Source organism: Vipera ursinii, assembly GCF_947247035.1.
Source record: "Vipera ursinii genome assembly, chromosome: 2".
NCBI classification, from domain to species: Eukaryota; Metazoa; Chordata; class Lepidosauria; order Squamata; family Viperidae; genus Vipera; species Vipera ursinii.
This window is the reverse complement of record NC_139513.1, coordinates 235537127-235556411: the sequence shown is the minus strand read 5'-3', so window position 1 is coordinate 235556411 and position 19285 is coordinate 235537127.

Genomic DNA, 19285 nt, shown 5'->3' with positions numbered 1-19285 from the left:
CCTGACCACTATCCCCAGCACCCCATCTGGGCCTGCGGCTTTGCTGGGATTCACAGCCTTCAATACAGCTCTCACTTGGTGTTCACACAGGGTGAGTGGCTGAGAGTCAGAAGGCCGGCCAGCAAAGGCTACAGGGTCTGGTCTTTTAACCTCGTAGTGGGCAAAGAAGATATTCAGCTCCTCAGCCAACGAGGCATCGGTGTTTGCCATGCTCCTCATGCTGCCCTTATAGATGGTTAAGTGCTGCAGTCCCTGCCATACTTGCCTCGGATCATTGTTCGCTAAATGGTTCTCCACCTTTTGTTTGTACTGTTGTTTTGCCATCCTAATGCCTCTTCTGAGGTTTGCCCTGGCCTCTCTGTATCTGTCCCTGTCCCCTGCCTTAAAGGCAGAATCCCAGGCTCTCAGGAGTGTTCGTATCTCTGCAGTCATCCAGGGTTTACAGTTCCCGTAAACTCTAATGCACTTATCCATTGTTACACTATCAGTGCATGTTCTAATATAAGAGAGTACGGCATCTGTATATGAATTTAGATCTTGTTCTTCAAATACACTCCAGTCAGTGGTTTCAAAGCAGTCTTGCAACTGACTGAGAGCACCCACTGGCCAGGTTCTGACCCTTTTTGTGACTGCCTGAGTCCTTTTCCTGAGAGGAACATACTTTGGGCACAACAGGAGTGAAAGATGGTCAGATGTACCCAGGTGGGGAAGAGGGAAAGCTCTGTATGCCTGTTTCAGATTGGAATACACATGGTCCAAAGTGTTCTTCCCTCTGGTGGAAACTTGCACATACTGTACAAACTTAGGGAGAACTGTCTTCAGACAAGCTTGATTGAAGTCCCCAGCCACGACAAGAGCACCCTCTGGGTGAGTTTGCTGCTGCCTGGTGATGATGTCATACAGCTTAGAAAGTGCCATGTTGACATTGGCATCAGGTGGAACATAAACAGCTATAATAATTACCACATCAATTTCTCTAGGCAGATAGAAAGTCCTACATATAACAGTCATCAGTTCCACATCTGGGGAGCAATACGTGTATACCAATCTGCTGTTCATATGGAAAAAATAGACTTAAATTTGTAAATGTAATTAATTTTTGAGAAAATCTTAACCAGTAAGAATACTTAGAATTTTGTGGGAGAAACAAATTTAAATAAGGACTGTAATAGGATCTATGATAAGGCAACCAGAATAATTGGATAGAAAAGAAATATTATATTTATTTTTAGGAATATAGGGGGAAATATATATATTTAATTGTTATCTATCAAAACAATAAGAATTGCATTAACTCAATGTTTACAAAAGAGGATATTTTGGGGCAAAGAGGAAATCAATTAAAATCATGTGGATTATGGATTATAGAAATCAATAGTTGGTGATTGTTTTACAAATGTGAACCCAGACAACACACTGTTCACCAATTATTAAGTGATTTATGTTTAAAAAACATTAATAAAATATATTAAAAAAGAAATAATTTATAATTTGTTTGCTATAATGAGAAACCTATTATTTCTTTTAATACAGTAGAGGGAGAGAGGGAGGGAGGGAGGGAGGAATGAATGAAGATGTATTCATTCTGTGAGAGATTATTTTCTATGTACAAATTCTATTTGAATTACAGTATATTATATATTTGGTAATTCATTGGTCTCAGAATATTTAAATCTGTTATACAACCTGTGTGTGAGTGTGTGTGTGTGTATAGTGTATATGTATATGTGTGTGTATAGTGTATATGTGTGTGTGTAAATTTTTTAGATTGCTAACAAAGAATTAAAGGGAGACTGATATGCATTTTGAAATGCATATCAGTCTCCCTTTAATTCTTTGTTAGCAATCTAAAAAAATTACACAAATATGAGCTGTCACTGTTGTGACTACTGCCTGTCGATGGCCTTCGGTTAGGCTGAAACAGGAAATAAAGATTTGTCCCATGTTTGGGGCCTATCAAGGTAATCAAAATAGTTAACAAGCATTATATATATATATATATATATATATATATATATATATATATATATATATATATATATATATATATATATATATAATGTGTGTGTGTGTGTGTGTGTGTGTGTGTGTATAAAATTATATATATATATAAGAGCACACCAGAGCACACCTCCACCCACAGAACACACCCCCTCTGGCAGTTTAAAACAAGAGGAACAAACAGCCACTACAACACACTTCTCCCAGAAGAACGAAGCTGAAGCCACCAGCCTGAAGATGACAGATGAGATTTCGTCGAAACGTTGCTCTTACACCTTCAATTCTACGTGGGAAAAAACCCGAATGACCAAAGATCTACACAACCACAAAACAGAAACCTAACTACAGCTGCAACATCAGCCACATTAAACCCCTCCAAACCACACAATAAGCAAACTGACACCCACTATAAAAACAGGGCACCACCACAAACACGAAGCCGAACAAAAGCAGCACAACACACCAGCTCAGGTCTAAGGCTGGCAGCTGAGACAAGCCCATCCACTCAAAACACACCCCCACCCAATCAGAACACACCCACCATTCAAAACACACTCCCACCCAATCAGAACACACCTAATCCCCCATCCAATCAGAGCACACCTCCACCCATAGAACACACCCCCTCTGGCAGTTTAAAAAAGAGGAACAAACAGCCACCACCACATGCTTCTCCCAGAAGAAGGAAGCTGAAGCCACCAGCCTGAGGATGACGGATGGGATTCCGTCGAAACGTTGCTCCTACACCCGAATGACCAAAGATATATATATGCCTGGCAAATGAATTAATCCAGAAAGCTCTGTAAGTCCAAGAAAGAAAATCAGAAATCAGAACTTAAGAGTTAGGTAAAAAACATGGGATTATTTTTCTTTCTTTTTTTTGAATTGGAGTAATCTACTTATTGTACTGGTTTAGCTCAAGTTCTATATAAGTTATTTGCTGCACAATTTGGAGCCCACAGTAGTATACTCTGCTTATAGTAGTACAGGGGAAATATTTCAAAAATATCTCAGTGAAACTTTTGTGTGTCTTGACCCCTTCAGGCTGGAATCAATTGCTTAGGAATTTTAAGGTTATAAATCCAGCATGCAAAGGTATAGTTATAAATACAGTCCAACTTCAATAGTGTTCCTACCCATAACCAAAGTTCACGGAGCAAGGCAGCATCCATCATACGAAACAAGCAAAGGTTGAAGTTTCGAAGCTTTATGACAAGGTCTTGATATTGCAAGAACATGTTTCATAATAAAATACATGACATAAAGGTTTGTGGTATCTATGAGAATTGTTCTGGTGCTAAGTTGCACTTACTGCAGATGGGACTTTAAATAAAATGAGCTTTCTTTGGATTCCGGCATTTCATTAACCCCAAAAGCCATTTCCAATTGAAGACAAGGAGCAAGAATGCCCTAGGATCTTCAGACATGTCACTGTTGCTATAGCAGAGTGATTTAAAAAGTGTCACAGTAAAATCTCTTTTACTTTATAACTTAGAAATGTCTGCAAACAAGAGGAAACTAAAAAAAATCAGTCAGTGAGCATCCCAACCACATTTTCATAATTTTTAATTCAAAGCCGTGATACAGAAAATATCAGTGCTCTTCAACATCTTCATCAACGATTTGGATGAGGGGATAGATGGGGAACTCATCAAATTTGCAGACAACACCAAGCTGGCAGGAATAGCCAATACTCCAGAAGATAGGCTTAAAATACAGGAGGATCTGGACAGACTCGAACACTGGGTGCTATCTAACAAAATGAAATTCAATGGTGAAAAAAGTAAGGTTCTACACTTAGGCAGGAAAAATCAAATGCACAGGTATAGTATAGGTGGTACCTTGCTCAATAGTAGTAACTATGAGAGGGATCTCGGAGTCCTAGTAGACAATCACTTAAATATGAGCCAGCAGTATGCTGCAGTTGCCAAAAAAGCCAACACAGTGCTAGGCTGCATTAATAGAGGGATAGAATCAGGATCATGTGAAGTGTTAATACCACATTACAATGCCTTAGTAAGGCCACACCTGGAATACTGCATCCAGTTTTGGTCACCACAATGTAAAAAAGATGTTGACACTCTAGAAAGGGTACAGAGAAGAGCAACAAAGATGATTGGGGGACTGGAGGCTAAAACTTATAGGGAATGGTTGCTGGAATTGGGTATGTGTAGTTTAACGAAGAGAAGGGTGAGGGGTGACATGATAGCAGTGTTCCAATATCTCAGGGGCTGCCACAAAGAAGAGGAAGTCAAGCTATTCTCCAAAGCGCCTGAAAGCAGGACAAGAAGCAACGGATGGAAATTAGTCAAGGAGAGAAGCAGCCTAGAACTAAGGAGAAACTTCCTGACAGTTAGAACAATTAACCAGTGGAACAACCTGCCTCCAGAGGTGGTGAATGTTCCAACACTGGAAGTTTTTAAGAGGAGACTGGACAGCCATTTGCCCGAAATGGTATAGGGTTTCCTGCCTGAGCAGGGGGTTGGACTAGATGACCTCCAAGGTCCCTTCCAACTTTATTATTATTATTATTATTATTATTATTATTATTATTATTATTATTATTATTATTATTATTATTATTATTTTCAAGCAAGGTAGGAATTATATATGATTTATATTCAAATATGCAGGGCTTTTTTTGTCATAGAACTCTCAGAACAGAGTTCCGGCACCTTTTTTGGATAGAACCTTGTAGGATAGGCAAGGCGGGTTGTATGACGTATGTACGTTCTGACACCTTTTTCTTCTACAAGAAAAGCACTGTAAATATGTGTCAGTATAATGACAGTGAAAGAGGCAGTCAGTTAGGTAGTATAACTGGTGCTTCATGGAGAAACTTCAGTAAACAAATCTTTCTATTAGATCCAGGTTGGATATCCACTGAACACAGAGACATACTATTGAGGCAATTTTTTCAGCCCCCTGAAGGAGAAAACCACAGTCCTCTCTATCAAAGGTTAATTTCAGAACTGGCATAAGTCTTGTCTTTTCCCATTAGGAAGTACCCACAGCCAGGCTGCTGAGAATTTTGGAATAATTACTATTATTTCTGGTTTTATAAACTTGATTTATATGACATTGAAAGAAGAAACCCTCAAAGATATTAAGATGTTATAAAATGATAATATTCATCTACAGTAAATAAGTACTTAGAGAATATTGCATATGGTTGTATAAAGCTTGTTAGCCGAACATCTTTTAAAAATTGATTTGCAATAGGTACTAAGTGTGATTGTGTCCCAAGGCAATAGGAAACTTTAGAAAGACACTCCACAACCTCACAATCAATGCCTGGATAATATAATGAGAGAAATCATCTCGCCATGCTTCAGATGCTGTAAAGGATGTAATATCTACATGAGCATTGACAGACATAAAGATCTCCTGCCTAATGCGTGGGGTTTTGTGAAGCTTCAAATGGGTGATTTAATTAGTAGGACAAGTCAATTAAATCACCCCTTCAAATCCAATCAGGTGCATCTGAAGTACTTTGGAGAGATCTGAAGGCAATTCAGAGATTCAGTGAGTGTTTCAATGTTTCTGGCTTTGCAGCATTTCAGGTGCTACATGGACAAAGCTGAAAAGGCAGTTGTGACTTTGATAGCAATGTAAGTAGGCAATCAATGGAATTTATCACCCCTGCAACCTCTGATTATCAGCTTTGTTGGGATGGCTGTCCTTTTGGTGCCTTTCCTTTCTACAATCTGTACAGACAGATTCATTTGGAGACAAAGAAAGCAGGAGAAATGGAAGGATAATTTTATTCTGCTATTCTTTTTATCTCTTCTTAAACTGGATAGTATTTCAGATTCAATTTCCAAAAGGAGCGTTTGAGCATGAGAACATGGGACAGATAACTGTTTGCAACAAATCAATGTTTTTTTCCTGGGATTGTATGTTTATGCCGTGGAATTCTAGAAAACACTAAACTATTTTAGATAGGTACCATATTTATCTTCACACAAATCCCAGAGACTTCTGGGGACTAAATCTAAAGTACAGAACAGCTCTAAAATCGACTTTACACCTTTATGTAACTTAATGCCCATATATCTATGGGACCACATATTCCTGAAGATTAAGTAAGAGAGGGTTGCTCTGGGTCTTAGATTATTATTTTCAGGGTCCCAGATGGAGTCAAATTTCTTGATTTCTTTGGAATAATTTACCTCCTGAAATCAGAATAAGTCATAGATTTCCAAATTTTTGCAACTGTTCCTTTTGTGATATTACTCTACTATTTTAATATTAAATATTAATATTTGATATTTAATATTGCCATAAGAAAAAAATCTAGGTCCTGCTGGATTGGAGTGGCATATGAGGTTCTGTAAATAAATGACTAAAAAAAGAAATACTTTTCTCTTGCTTGGATGAACTTAATTTTTTCTTTCAATCTGCTTGTCCGATTTGTAGTATAGTCCTTTTTAGTTTCAAGTGCCTAGTCTGCCTGCAGTTATTCAGCTCTTTAAGTATACTCTTAAGTCTGGTTCATTCATCACTCTTTGTGTTTGTGCATGGGCGTGTATTCATGTTTTCTTTCTTTCTCTTTTATCTCTGTCTTGTCTTCTATTGATTTCTTTGACGTAAATACATATTCTTGCATCAAAATGGAATATAAATTGCACTAGAAGCTGAAAGGCCCAAGTTCTACTCTACACAAAGCCACAGAAGCTCATTGTTTGACTTTAAGCCAGTGGTTTTCGAAGTCCCTGTTTTTTTATTTTATAATTAAGAAATCATCAAACATACATTACAGTATAAGCCATCTTTTTTCTGAGATAACAAAATAAAGTTTTTGTTTAAAAAAAACTCATAACCTTTTATTGATGTTTTTTTCACTGAATTTTCTTCTGATATGAGAAAAAAAAAACCTTGAGGTCTTTTAATTGAAGGCACTATAAATAATAATCTTTTAGTTGAAAAGTACATTTCCAGTAAGAAATACAAAATGGCTCTGAGGTTTAGATGACTTTATAGTAGCCTGCATCAGACTGCATTCTTTGGGTCTACATTAAAAATATATTATCATCTACATCACAGAATGTATTTTTATTTTCATTGGGAATCTGCATTAGTAGCAAATATTGTAATATGCTATGGCTCAGAGTATTTTTTTTATTTAAAAAGTTTTACAATACATTTTATTTTTAACAAACAAAACACAACCCCACCCCAGCCCCTTCCCACTCCCCAACCCTCCCCAGCCCCTCCCTCCCTTCCCCCTCCCCCCTCCCCGACTTCCCAGAGCTAAGTACAGGGTATAAGAATACAAACAATCATAATCTACCTTATGCAAACAATCATAAACTATTAAAACTATCGCACTTTAACTCATATAAATTAACTCCAAACAGTATAAATATCACATCAATAATTATTCAAATGCTGGATAATACTTTTTAGTCCCATATTTACTCCACAATATCTCTCTGTTGCAAATAGTCCTTCAAGTACACTAAAGTCTTTGCCATATCCTCCAAGTTGGGAACTTTTACAGTCCATTCTTCTATAATTGGCAGTTCTTCCTTCTTCCAATATTGCCCTACTAAAAGTCTTACTGCCGTAGTTAAATTCAACATCCGCTTGATATCCACAACAAGTGTCAATAAAAATACCCAATAAAACAATTACAGACAAAACAAATTTACATCAATCATTAAAAAACCAATTTTCTATTCTTCTTTCCACCTGGTCTTTAATTTTCCATACTAAAACCAAGTTTATGCAATCTTTCCTTCTCTTAATATATTATACAGCTTCAAGTACCATACATTACTTTCCAAACTTAATTTTTTTAAATATGTAATCACATCATTTTTATATTTTCTATTACATGTTTCATTATTGCCCATAAAAGTAGCTTACAAGTTAACTTTCATCTATACTTTTTCCCAAACTCGCAACAGAGCATGTCATAAAATATATACCTTAAACACATTATCCACCTTCTTATCACACAATAGATATACATACCAACCAAATAGCAAATCATGACCTTCAAAATTTCAGTAAGCACTACTATAATTCTTCCCAATTAAGTTTTCATAATTATATTAAAATTAAAACAACATAAATATTACACAACATAATTATTTTATATAACTCTACATTTGAGGGTGAAAAATATATCCCCAAATATTTAACCCTTTTAACAATTTCAATTCCCGTTTACTCTTCTAAAACCACCTTTTATGATCCTTATTGCATTATTATCTCCTTCAGTTCTACAACTAAATCTTCAGGCTCGTCTCATTTGTCTAGAAGCAGCACGCCTCCTCCAATTTCTGGCCTCCTCCAGTGACACTGAAATTTGATCCACTCCTGTAACTTTCTCATCTGTCTGCATTGTTCCTTCAGCACCTTGTAGATTCTCTCTGTGTCGTTGAGACTCTCTCTCACCTTTCTTCTTTGTAGATTCCAAAAGTGGTATCGGGGCTGCTTTTAAAACATTACTATAAAAATCAACGTGCCTGAATCACCGTAGTAAGATGATGCCTCATACCTTCATAGGTCACCACCACACCCACTGGTATCTCCCATCTGAACTTGATATCACGTCGTCTTAATTCTTGTGTCAAAAAAGCAAATTCCTTCCTTCTACTTAAAATTCTTGGAGGGATCTCTTTTAAAATCAAGACTTCTTGCTCAGCAATTACAAATTCAGTATTGTAGGAGGCTTGAATAACCTCATTTCTAATCACTCTCTTTGTAAAATAAACCACCACATCTCTGGGTAATTTCCTTTGTCTTGCAATCCACGAATTAACATGGAAAATTTTATCTATATCTTCCATTATTTCATCTGCTGGTCGCCCCAGCACCCCTTCCAGAGCCTCAGAAACTATTTTCTTCAAATTTTCTTTAGTATCTTCTTTTAAGCCTCTGATTCTAACGGCAAACTCCATCTGATGATACTGTACCAAGGTCAAATCACAATTAGTTTTCTCCACCACATTTTCAGTTTCTGTCATTTTTACTTCTAATCTAGTATTATTTTGACTGAGATCTTCCACTCTTTCATCCAAATTCTCAATACATATAGCCATGCCTTGAAATGCAGATAAGATGTCTGCTCTTATTTCTGTTAGTTTCTCTGTAATCTTTTCATCCATAACCTCAGCTAGTTTTTCTGTTAACTTCTCCTCCAGCTTTTTATCCATTATCTCAGCAAATTGTTGCAATTGCTTTTCCATAATCTCTTGCATCACATTCTGCAAATCTTTAACTGTAAGGGCTGATGCAAATACGGGTGCAGGGGGCAATAAGGCTTGCAATGAAGACTGCTGCACCAGAGCAGGAACTTTAGAAGATATAGCCACCATTTTCACACACTATTGTCTGCTACGCACTTCCACTTTCAAGCTCAGCAAAGTCCATTGAGTTAAAGATCAAAAGACCACTTTCACCTGAATCTCCTGTATCGCTCTGCCTGCATCCTTGTTCTCCAAAGTTCTTTCTTGCTAGCAGGGATGGTTGCAGATGCCCTGTTCTGCTCTAAAAAGACCGGAGCAGAAGCGCCTCGCAGTCCGGAGCATGCCCAGGCTTCGGGGGGGCTCAATCCTTCAGCCGCCAAAACTTTAAGTTCTGGCAGCCCCGGAGAGCTCTACCCCTACCCGGGCGCTCACCCCCTCCTCTTCTCCCGAGGAGGGGGCTTCCGAGCCACCGAAACAGCTGATTGGCGCTGTTTTTGGCAGCTCTACGGAGCCGCGGGGCTGACAGCCTAAGAATGGCTGCCTCCGGCGACGCCTTGCCATCCAGAGGTCCGGCTCAGAGTATTTACAAGGTAGAAAATTGTCTATATATAATTGCTACAAGCAAATTGGGTTGAGACAATGCAAGTTTTGTGATTTTGAATTGAGGCAATATTGGAATCAATGAAGGAGAATATTTGTAGCTCAGGGTTGAAATGAGGGGTCATTGGTGCTCTCTGAGCTGGCTTGTTTTCTTGCAGATATTGGAATCAATTTACAATAGAACTTGTGATGCTGAAATAAACAGACTGAATGTAAGTATTTGCTTCATTTGACAAATAGAGGTATAAATCAAATCCATATGCATAGGAGATTCCGAACTTGGATATTGAAAATACTCATTTCAGATTATGCAGAGTTTTAGTTGAAATAAACTGGTAGTCTACCAACTCTGGATCAAAGTGTACAATATGCAGAATAAGAACAAAGTTCCCTAGACAGACATAAGTTTTCATCATGGATTTATAATCAAAGTCCCAACATTTATTAAATATTTAATCCAGTGGACAGCATCTGTGAAAACAACAGCTAAATATGAATATTGTAAGGTAACATCATCAATTGTATTTATATAATTTACATAAATAAAGTATAGGTAAAGGTTCCCCCGCACATGTGTGCTAGTCGTTTCCAACTCTAGGGGCTGGTGCTCATCTCCGTTTCAAAGCCGAAGAGACAGCGTTTGTCCGAGGATGTCTCTGTGGTCATGTGGCTGGCATGACTAAATGCCAAAGGCGCACGGAACGCTGTTACCTTCCCACCGTAGTGGTCCCTATTTTTCTACTTGCATTTTTATGTGCTTTTGAACTGCTAGGTTGGCAGAAGCTGGGACGAGTAACAGGCACTCACTCTGCTACACAGCACTTTGGATTCAACCCACCAAACTGCTGATCTTCTGATCAACAAGCTCAGCATCCTAACCCATTGAGCCACCACGTCCCTGTAAATAAAGTATAGAGGTTTGTAAGTATTGGATTAACACAGGGAAGACTCAGCCTTAAATATTCCCTTAGTGCTGAAAAAAGTTACAGATGACTTTGGAACAATCACCCATACTTCCTCTCTCAGCTCACCTTTCTTCACAAGGTGGCTCTTCAGGGAAAAATTGAAGGGATATTTTTAGTTAAGCCGCACTGCAGGACTTTCCCAAAAGATGAGATGGAAACCAGAAAATTAATGAAGCAAACAATTTTATTCCATTTTGCTCAATAGGCTCCAATTAGACATATCCAAAACTTGAAAAAACAAACAAACACAAATATAGAAGATGGAAGACAAATGCATTTGCTTGCTATGAAAGGAATGAGATGGAAAGAACTGTTAATATAATTAGCACACTGATGTTGTTTAGTAATAAGCATAAATGCTTTTTTATTAACTTCATTTTTTAAAAAATGAAAGAAGGCATATATGACACATATAATATAAATGTATTTCTACAGTGTGCTGTATCAGTGAAAATCCAAGTTTAATTTATTCAATTACTTTTTATGTAATGGTTTGAATGAAAAAAGACCATTCATAAATAATAGGAAGCAAAGCTGAATAAAACTAATAAAATACATCAGGGTAGGCTTTTAAAATATAATATGAAGTTTGACTTTCAAAACTGCTGACTGCTTGATATTCTTACCCAAACCCAATTCTATTGTAAAATTATTTCTAGAATGCAAACAAATGGGGTTTGCAGTAAAATGCTGCCGAGCGGGTGCTGTTGTTTATATTCTAGGGCAGGGCTGTCCAATCTTGACAACTTTAAGACTTATGGATGTCAACTCTCAGAATTCCCCAGCCAACATTGGGAAGTCCATAAGTCTTAACATTGCCAAGGCTGGACACCCCTGTTCTAAACAGACAGCCAAGATTCTTTTTCATTTAGTTCCATTTTTTTCCTGGCAATTTCCTGGCTCTTTATCGTACACCAACTTTCTTGGCTCATATTTTTCCTCATGTATTTTGTTTCCCCACCAAATGATAGCATATTAGAAAGATTGCCAAGATCCCTTAAGAAACTTCTGAAATCAATGAATTTGACATTGCCAATACAATCCTATCTGCATTTACTTAGAACTAGATTCCACCAAGTTTAATGAGTTTAAGTAAAGTAACTCAGTAATGTGTCATGGATTTGATGCCTGACTTTCCCACATTTAATACAAGCATTTTAATTAGCACATTACCAAATACAAATTGCCCAGAAAATATCACTCATATGTGACTGTCATAGTTCCAGACATCTTGGATAACAGTTATCTTTTAACAAGATATTTCAAGATAGTTATTTTGATCTGGAATCATTTTCTCCAGGTTAATTCAGATTTCTTTTGTTTTCTCCTTCCGTATTAAGTATTTATTAATAATTATGTATTAATTCTCTTCTTTTTCATGTAAGTAATGTAAAATTATTCTTCTTAAGCCTCACATAATATGCTTCTTTGGTTAAATAACTATGGCAACGTATAACTGGAGAAACAGTTGGGGGCCATCTTAGAAATAAGTATTTTATGCAAGAGAATGTGACAAAATAGATGAAGAGAAAAGAATAAAATATATAGCTGAATGTGAGGGTAATTCCTGTACATGAAATCTATTTCGGTGTTTTTCTTATTTATGATCAGAATGTGATCTGATGATACTGAAATGCATTATTACTTATTTTATACACTAAAATAAATTGGTAGGTTTTTTATCTCTTTTGTATAGAGACAAATATTTTTAAATGGTCCTTAAATTTGCAAATGTAATATTTTAAATACTTCTCTAAGGTACATATCTAAAATTCAATTCAATTTATACACAGGATTTCCTATCCTAATTCATATATATCAACAGACTATTCAATCTTTCTTAATTTATTGACTACACAGACAAAAGTACTGAAAATAGGTTTGAAAGATTAACAGTCAATTAAACCTCCTATTTCCTTTGGGTTCTATGTCCAAAATCTGCTGTCAACTGCTGAAATTTTGATTCTACTAGTGGTTAGGAAGATCTTAAGAGAATTTGGTATGTCTTTTGCATTTAAAACATCAGTTGGGAAAGCATTTTTCTCTAATGGTAGTTGATGCAGCATTTTCTTTTTCTTTTATGAAAACTACCAACAATCTAATAAAGAAATATATATGTTCCTAGCATGTGAGATTTCTTCCAATCTTGCATCTCTTCTAACTATACAGCATGATGATCACCAGACCAATATTTTATGGTAATGTGATCTTTTCTAGAAAGAAACTATGAGATTGATTGGACCATATGTAAAATATGTGATGATGATGATGAAGCTGATGGTTTATTCAGTTTTTATTTATTTTAGATTAAAGGACAGAATGATGGTTCCTGTGTGAAAATCTCTAGGGTAAAGTGACTTCTTGCCTACCTGCACAACATTATAGACAGATATATTCATAAGATATGCATCTGCAAGCATACCATTAGGCTGAGCCAATAAACCACAGTTTTCTTTCTTTCATTTCTCCATTCCAATTGTCCATTATGGTTGAAATAACTATCTAATCTAATCTAATCTAATCTAATCTAATCTAATCTAATCTAATCTACCCACACTTGATATTAATTATAGTTAAGGTTTACAATTCCAAAATAGAAGATGCATGTTTTTGGTGCCCAATTATCATATCTAAAAAAAAGAACAATTTTATTATTCAGTTAAAATCAGACAGTTTGTACATTTATCCTAATTAGGAAGCTGGCAGATTGCTCTTAGACTTGCTTCATTGCAAGTAAACAGCATTCATTCATCCAGAGTCTGCCATTTCATACAACCTTTTAAAAAAAAAAGTAACCCACCTGGCTGGTTATTTTGGAACATTTGCTACATATTGTTCCACTCCAAACAGATTTTCTATGTACCAGTAATTATTTTGAAAATACATTTTAAACTGTTATTTTCCTAAGTGTTGTAATTAAAATATCTCCATTAATGTCAACAATGTTTGGCTGCTGGGATGTTTAAAAGGTGCATAAATACATTAAAATACCCCCAGATGGAATGTAAGTACATTTTGGGTTTCTGCTTTTGCTAGGCAAAAGCTTGAGAAGGAGCATAAATGTCCTCAGTTCACAAAAAAGGCAGAGTAGCAGAGTCAGCATTTAGAAAATGATTTTATTTCCCATGCACATGAAATCAGGAAGTTCTCACCAAAGCTTTCACTTAACTGCTTTACCAACGTTTCAAGGACATGTCACCTTGACACTCCTTTGTCTCATGCCTAGCCTATTACTAAAACCATTTGACTTGACGTTTAACTGAACTTTTCCACCTTATTCTGCCACAAAGTTTGTTCTGTTCTGGCTTTCTCCTTCATCAGTTACTGCTGCCTGTTTATCTCTTGAAGACCCAACTAGTCAACAGTTAAGGGATGCTGAGGATTGTAGGATAGCAATGCTTGAAAAGTTACATTTTATTTATTATGTCATAGTAATAAAAACTGTTAGCTAACATGATATAAAATCAATGCAAACTAAATTAGCAGCAATTATCTTGTCCATTGAACAAACAGAAATATATGATATCATCAAAACAGTAAAATAATTGAAATGGAAATGGGCTGGTCACATAGCAAGAAGAACTGATGGCAGGTGGACCAAGGCAGTCATAGAATGGATCCCACTTGATAAAAAGCATCCATGAAAGAGACCTAATACAAGATCGATCGATCACATCAGCAAGTATTGTGGGCCCAATTTGCAAAAGAAAGCTCAGGATGATATTGGTTGGAAACATGCGGAAGAGGCCTTCATCATGCAGTTGATGGACAATGGCTAAAATGATGATCTTGCCCATTGATAATTCTGAAATAAATGAGATTTAAAGAAACATCAGTTTTAGGAACAGGACTGCTCTGTTAGCTTTGTCTCAAATATTGAGCATACCATTGGACCGGGCCTAAGATATTAATAAATGATGGAATAAAACAAATCTTTGTATGAGCATCTTTATACACATGCCAGAGAGTTTTGTTGCTGTGATAAAAAATAGCTCAGCCTAGCTGTTGAAACCATGGTGGGGAAATCTTTCAAAAAGATTTGGCCTTAATTATCTTGCTATAAGACTGTCTGGTGACTGACTTCTACAGTTTTCAAGATTATAGATTCACCCCCTAATTGGCTGTGAAGATGGATTTTTGAATTTTGTAATGCTCTCATGGCTTTGCCATTTCTATGGCATGTGCCACACATATGCTTTCATAAGGATTGGAACCTTTCTAAGAAATGAGTTTCAAATTATTTCCATAATTGTGGTTAGAGGTTGAGGCTGGAGATCACTTCATCCATTATCAAGTTTGATTTTCTGACCTACTCAAGAATCAGATATTCTCAATCAGAGAAAGAATGGGAAAAGATGACCTGTTATGCCAATCCACCATGTTTAAATGTTTGTTTCTTGATACACTTGCTTTACTCTACACATTCCACTGAGCCTGAGTTCAGTCTCAAGCAAGTCAATCCTATGGTTTAATGTGATGGGGGAACCTTGCCTGAAACTCTCATCATGATCCTTGGATGATGTTACTCTGACTCAACATGGTTTTTTTAGCTTTCTTCCTAGATGATTTGTCTTTTCATTGTAAAATCAGGCACAGCCTTGCTGAACAGAATTAAATATTAACATTAGTGGGAGAAGCATTTTATTACTGCAAATCTCTGGTTTGATACAGGTTGTAGTCAGGAGAATTGATTGAGCCATGTCTTCTGAATGGCTGCTACATGTTGAAGGCATAAATAATGATCTCACTAAGTGGAAAAAAGAAAGCAGGGATGCATCAGAACATTATTTCCTGGATTTTCAGGAACGTTGTACTTTTGAACGTGTTCTGCTTGTCACATTAGTGCAAAGAAATAGCAGCTGAATTGTTTCATTCAGAAACATTAATCATTCTGTTTCTCCAATCAAAGGAAGCTTTTATAAGTGAATTGATTGGTCTGAAAGGTTTTTACTATCTTCAGCTTTTAATTACTCTTCAAAGGGTAGTTGTTGGCTGAATGTAGGTCTCCACCTACCCAGATTTAAAATAAATTAAAACTTATGGGAAATTATTCTGAACCGTCTAGCAAGTGCTAAATAAGGCTCCTATTTTTTCTCCTGCTCCTTTGAATAACAAAGTAATATTATTCAGAATATCAGCAAACTGATTAAAAAATTTATATATCAGTAAAAGGTTCCTAATCATGTTCTTATTACATCCCATATCTTTTGAGAATTTTTTTTTTGCCTCGAGTAAAGAGGTAGTTAAATTTGAACTTCATTAAATACAAAAAAAGGAGAATAATTGAATTTTTAAATTATCGGGCAACAATTATTGGTGTCCCAAGGGGAAAATAATTAACACCTATGTTATTTAGTGAAAAGTAGCACAATATTATTTTAGCATGCAAATAGATGAAATTGCATAAAATTAATCCATTTAGCACGGTATTTTCTAATGAGCGGCAATAACAGCAGATCTTCAGATTTTTAAATGGATATGATTTTCAACCTTTTAAGTCAGGACTGTTTAGCAATGACCTGAGAAGTTACACAGGTGACAAATGTACTGTATAACAAGCTGTGTTGAGACAAGGAAGTAGGTGTCATCTGAATGGATGCATGATTTAATATGATTACTAACATTATATCTGGATACTCATTGTTAAAACTAGCCACAGTTTGCTCAATCACATTTTATTGAAGGAGCAACTGTCATGCTTCCTTGCTTTATCAACCACAATTGGAACTTAACTTATGAAATCCTAGTAAATTTAATAAATGCTCCACAAGTCCCATGGATGACTATATCGGTCCAGGAAATGTTTGAGCAGTCACTCTGACTTTACATCCATCTCCTAAGCAGAATAAGGCAATGTTGTTAGAGAGTGAAGATTATATTCTCCATGTTACATGCTGAGGATGTTATTATCTTACTGAGATCTGTTTTAAACAGTAGAAGGTTGATGATAGCTAGATCAGCATCATGGAGGGAGAAACCAATTTTCAAAGGCATCTCTGGAAAAGATGTTGACCCTGTGTCCATGTGTGCAATACTCCTCAGCACAAGTCTCTGCTGTAGAAACATGACAGGTTAGTGGCTGCTGCTGGACTGGGAAGAAAGGAGGGATCTTGGTTCAAAAATTGTCTTATGATGCACATTTCACCCAGTTAAAAGTCATGACAATGAGAGTTTTAGTAACATATATGGGTTAGGACGCTGAGCTTGTCAATCAGAAGGTCAGCAGTTTGGCAGGTCGAATCCCGAGTGCCGCGTAACAGAGTGAGCGCCTGTTACTCGTCCCAGCTTCTGCCCACCTAGCAGTTTGAAAGCATGTAAAAATGCAAGTAGAAAAATAGGGACCACTATGGTGGGAAGGTAACAGCATTCCGTGTGCCTTTGGCGTCTAGTCATGCCGGCCACATGACCACGGAGACGTCCTCGGACAGGCGCTGGCTCTTCGGCTTTGAAACGGAGATGAGCACCGGCCCCTAGAGTTGGAAATGACTAGCACACATGTGCGGGGGAACCTTTACCTTTACCTAGATAGATACTGAGATCTCCTGTCTGTGGTCTTCTTAAATGCCGTTTGGGCAAAGTGACAAAAAAAGTTTTTATTTAACAAAATGTTTTTACTAGAAAAAAAAAAGAAAAGTAGAAAAGTAAACTTAGGAGCAGGGAAGTAGAAGTACATCTGAAGAATCCATTTAGCATAAATAAATTATAAAAGTCAACTCAGATAAAAGTTGTTAAATGTATAAACTAAAACAAACATACCACTGTGGGCCTTTTCAAATAAAAAAATTCTAAAGTGCTCTTAGTAATAAAGGAAGTTTTACATTTTTGTCCTCTTGACAGTTACACAGAATTTAAAGGATTTTAGTTACTTTATGATACAATTTGACACATGGGAGATAATCTTCACCTTTCAAATACAATTAACACTTTCTGAGTGAGCACTGCAGAGTGTGAAATGGGATTTAGCAAAACAAATGAGGTTGTTTTTTTTTAAAAGAAATACCTAAAGTGCTATTGAATTAAGAATAAACTCAATACTGATGTCATTATGTGTGCTTCAGCTGAATCTTCAGCTTTCCATATAGCTGCCAGAACCTTGACCAAATGCAGTAGAGTTTTAAAATCAAGACTGGGTCAAACTCAGACTTCCCTCCTTCCGAGGTAGGTAAAATGAGGACCCAGATTGTTGGGGGCAATAAGCTGACTTTGTAATAATGCCGCTTGGGGTGTGTGTGAAAGCCCTAATAAGCAGGCATATACATAGAATGAAGGCTACTGCTAAGCTTGTAAGCCGCCCTGAGTCTTCAGAGAAGGGCGGGATATAAATGGAATTAAAATAAATAAAATAAAAAACTAATACTACCCATGGCAGCAAAAAAGCCACTGCTCCTGAATGGTGATTTAGAAGGAATGCATAGAGTTTAAGCTAGGTTTACCAGACTTTCAGCAAAAAAGGACATGTCATGTCCTTGTAGGAAATCAGCACCCCCTTCCTAGAGAAGGAAATATTTTGGGGGATATTAAAAAAGGCAGAATATTACATTTCCCCAAAGGAATAATAAAAAATTAGGCAGATCTCCCCCCCTGCTTCCAAAGTCTCTCTGCTCCAAGTAAAAACCAGCTTTTAGAAATTCAGATTTGGTGATTCAGGAAGACTGGGGCCAGGAATCATAGAGCTGATTGGATTAGAAAGACAAAGACCCCTTAAATCTACACCCCCACCCAAAACCTAAAGATATGAGCTTTAGGTCACAATAAGATTAACCCACCACCATTAGAATACCAAAAGGGCAGACTGAGGCTCAGGTCAAAGTTCATTGCACAGGAACAGGAAGAACCTCAAATACGAAACCACAGGAACAGGAAAAACTCCAAACATAGCCCAAAAAATGTACAAAAACCCACCACTCCCAGCCCCATTTTGTCAGATTTTTCAGAATTGCATGCTGTTGCTGTTCTGTTCTTCAATAAACTGAACCTATTTTCCTAATCAGCCTCCATTTTGTTTACTCCCAGCTTGGACTGGACCATGAAAGTTTTTCCCCCAACATCCTTTATCCAGCATAGCTTTAAAATCAAACATTGTCTGGGTTTTTTTGGTGTATTTAACAAACTATCTCTTCCTGAGCAGCTTTCCTCTGAGGTGCAGCAGTTCCTTAAAAAATGCTAAGGCAAGTTAACAAGCTGCACCTGAAGTTGACAAGACTTTAATCAGTTACAACTTGAAGGCTGTTGCATCCTAACCTCATATGGGTTTGCAGCTGTGAGCGCTCTAAGCAAAAAGCCGTTGCTAGTACATTCCTCTCAATGTCTATTCCCCATTGTGTGTCTGTTTAGTTACTTGTAAACCCTTCCACTCCAATGTCTGGAACTAAACATATTTAACAGTGTATCCTCCTTGCCCTTGGAATTAATGTGAAGAAATGAAATTGCCAGCTGTAATTTGCTTTGAGATAGGAGATTAATTTCTGCACAAATTTCTGTACAAATTTCTCCTACATATTTCTCCACATATGGATCACA